Raw genomic sequence first — 4,084 nt, 5'->3', positions numbered from 1 at the left:
TCAGAGGAACGTCAGAGGAACCTCAGAGGAACGTCAGAGGAACGTCAGAGGAACGTCAGAGGAATGTCAGAGGAACCTCAGAGGAACCTACAGTCCAGAGTTTCACTGTTTAACTGTTTCAGCTGTAACTTACTTTGTTCAGTGTTTTGTTAAATCTCAGATGTTCTCTCATGAAACGACAGAAGAACCGGATTAAAGGTCAGAACTTAAAGCAGACGTCTCTGTGACAACATGGACCACAACGTCTGACCGGATCCTTGAAGAACCTGATTTGAATGAAGTCGTGTTCATGAGGGAGTGAAAACAGCCGGAGCTGCTCAGGCTGTTTCCTGGTTTGCTGAATGACAGACGACTTCTGGTGGAACCACAGAAACATGCTGACTGTAAAACAAACAAACAAACAAACAAACAAACAAACAAAGCAGAAGCTGTGTTCCAGAGCTAATAAAAACAGAACCTGTTTTGGTTTTTTATTTTGGTAAAGTCGTGGCGTTCGATGGTTCTTCTCTGACTTCCATCTGGACACATCGTGAGCAGAACACTTCAGATCCGTTTGGACTCAGCGGCTGCCTCCTGTTAACCTCAGACGACTTACAGAACCGAACACCGGCGGTACCGCCACTGTTAGTCGCTCGTTGCTCCGTTTGGACTCCTCGTGAACCCGTCAGGACGACGGCGGCTCCAGATGAACCAGGAGGTGCCGTGACAGGACCCTCAGACGGAACATGCTAATGTGCAGAATGTGAGCGAGCCATCGCGGCGCGTTTCAGGCTCGGATGCTTTGGCCCAGAACCACCAACACAAGCTGCGCGTCCTACTTCCATGACATTAGGCTGCTCGCGTGGACTCGTGGTGTCAGAATCGGCCCGAGGCACAAACAGCGGCGCCAGCATCTGTTAGAGATTCACTGGAAAACAACGGCCCGGCACAGGCTGGGTCCTCCAGAACCTCCACCAGAACCTCCTAAGAACACCTGGTTCTGATTCTGCAGTGACTTGATCTACTGATGCAGCTTCACGTGGTTTTGTTTGGAGCGCTTCAGACTGATCTGATGTGTGTTGGAGTGTTTCTCTGTCATCTAGAGTCCACTTTGTTTTCTGGTAAATCTGACAGATTTCAGGTCTTTTGGACTTTTTTTTGTCGTTTTGGAAAAATTCTGAACGATTCCACACAAACTCCAGGTTTTGGCTTTTCTTTGTCATTTTAAACACATGTTGGTGGTTTCTAGCCTCCTTCAGTGATCCAGGACGATGTTCTGGATCCTCTTCAACACGTTTTAAGTCACGTTGTGTCTTTTTGTCATTTGGAACGATTATCGAGGGACTTTGTTGTTGTTTGTTGTTTGGTTGTTTGTTGTTTGTTGTTTTCTCATAGTTTTAGACACTTTCTGAGCCTCAGAACTTCGTCAGAACAGCAGGTAGACACACGACGTTTAGGAGGAAGAACACATCTGGGTTCTGGTAGAACCTGACCCCAGATCAGTTCTACATCCATCCAGTCTGAACACTGGACCTGGTTCTGTTCAGACTGTTTTAAAAATACATTCATGCAGTTTTTGGACCTTTTTAAATCACATTTTGAAAAGTTCTGGATTATTGTGAATCATAAAAATAAAATAAACTAAAGTAATTTCAGATCATTTGAATGATTTTGGACAAAGTTTGGATCATTTTGGGAAAAGAGTTGCTGAGATCTCAGAACAAACTTTATGTTGTTTTGAAAAAATGTAAGACATTTGAATCAATCTGGACAATTTCTGGGTGATTTGAATCCATTTGGGTCATTTTTGGGTCACTGTGGACTGAATTTGGCAAAGCAGGTGAAACACTGGAGCATTTAAACCATTTTAATTCCTTTAATTTCATTCTGAGCAAATTTAAAGTAAATTAGGAGAATTTTTCTTTTAGGTCATTTTTGACTATTTTTAATCAGCTTTTCTTTTATAACCAGCCGGTAGCATCAGTATTATGGGATGGATCACCGTGGTAACAGTCTAATGTCTATGACAGAGTCACAGAAACAATCATCGGTACCCTGGATGTGGTTCTGGTTCTGATCAGTCACCAGAGGAAACTTTCCAAAGTGCATTCTGGGTAAACGTTCCAGGCTCATGTCAGCATGTGTGGTGGTGGTTGGTCAGAACCAGTTCTGGACAATGAAGGACCGTTTTAGCTCCAGAACACGAGACAGTTCTGAGCAGTCTTTGACAGTTTGGGTCACTTCTGTCTAACTGTGAGTCACCACTGGGCACATTTCCAGCTGTTTTGAACTTATTCAGCATTTCTGGACTCTGTTTTTGATTCCTCAGTCACACAGGACAGTGCCGGGTCAGAACAACTGGTTCTAAATGAAACGTCCTGTTTTTAGAGAGACTTTCTGCCCAACCTGGAGTCATGTGCTCGTGAATCTGAGTCCGTTTGTAGTTCTGTCTGTAATCCTGGACAGCTCTCATGTCATCTGAACCAAGCTGTGTGATGGTGGTTGGTCAGAACCAGGACCGTTTGACCTCCAGAACCTACCAGAACCATCTGTGGAAGGGAAACAACTGTCTGATGTGTCTATCTGCTGCTCTGATGAAGTTCTGAGGCTCAGAAATGATGGAAAAAGTCCATCAAGGTGATCAATCTGGACCCTCCTCTGGAACATTCACAGTCTGAAGGTAGAACTCTGGTCATTAAAGTTTCTGCAGATACAGAACCAGATGTTCTGATGGAGGTTTGGGAGGAACCGTGTTCACATTCGACTGGTGTCATCTGGAACCATGTATTCAGGCTTTATGGGCTTTTATGCAAGTTCTTGGACGCCGTTTGTTCTGTTTTCCCAGAAGCAGCTCAATCAGCGAACGCCGAGACGTCCGGACTGGTTCTGATTTTACACAAACACGAGCTGCTGAGGACAAAACCAGAACGAGGCTGTTTTCATTAGAGGCCTGCAAACATTTGTGTCGGGGAAGCGGTGAAGTAAATAACGCACAGCGCTGACGAGCTCAGAGACATCCTTCCAGGAAACACAGCGAGGAGCAGCTGCAGCGTTTGCATTTACAGCAGGTCATAAAAACCAGAACCGAGAGTCCAGAGCGGCGCTGGTGCTGCTCCCACTGTCCTGAATGTTTTGCTGCATTATGAGGAAGTGAGAGATGCAAAGGCCAGAGTTCAGTCCTCCAGAGAGACGCTGAACTTTGCATCAGTTTCTGAGGCTGCAGCTTCCTGAGTCACATTAAAAACTCATGAGGATCGGAGCCAACTGGGCCAAAGGAAACAATCGGGCCACGTCATCGTCATACAGAACTCGTGGTTTGAATGCTTTGGCCCTCGAGGTCCACGACCTTTACATCATCACAGTATTTCTGTCGTCTGAATGAGCGATGAGAGGATACGTAAAGCTGCAGAGGCCTGATCCCGATCCCAGAGCTCAGCACGGTCCGAACCGAGCAGGACGGGTTGAATCTCACATGCTGCTGCTCCGGGGAGAGAAAACATGACGTAAGGCAGCAGCGCAGCAGCCAGACTCGCGATAGCAGCTGCCAGGAATTAAAGCAGCGCTGCTTCCAAGAAAACAAAATTCCAAAGAAGCCGTTCGAGTCAAGATTCTTCAAAAAGATCTGAAGCGACAGAGTCCAGTCAGGAGGCGCTCTGGTGCTGGATGTGACTGAACACCTGACCTCTGAGCAGCTTTGACCTGCACCTCGGTTCTCCTGTGACTCAACCTTAAACACCTGAAGAGCTCAGAAAGCAGCTCCAGAGCAAAGAGCATCTAAAGCGAGTGCCTCCTGAACCCGGAGCGCGTCTTGTAGCTGAACGTTTACTGATAACGGGCCATTTGTTGTGTTTATCTGGACTGCATGTAAATAAACACGTGGCTGCCACGGCTCCACTTCCTCAACCAGCTTTTCATGATCACGCAACAACATTTCGGCTACGAGGAGACGCTAGCTGACTGTTGACTGACACACCTGCACAGGTCGCACTGACTTGGGCAGAAGAACCACTCGGATGTTCTGATCATGTTTTTTCTGCCCAACGGCTGATCGGACGCCATTTTCCCAGAATAGAAGTGCTCTAGTTACATTAAAGTGGCTAAAAAT

This window comes from Stegastes partitus, unplaced genomic scaffold (assembly GCF_000690725.1).
Source record: "Stegastes partitus isolate 25-593 unplaced genomic scaffold, Stegastes_partitus-1.0.2 Scaffold1519, whole genome shotgun sequence".
Taxonomy (NCBI): Eukaryota; Metazoa; Chordata; class Actinopteri; family Pomacentridae; genus Stegastes; species Stegastes partitus.
The sequence above is the reverse complement of the archived record's forward strand: the minus strand, read 5'-3'. Positions refer to the sequence as shown.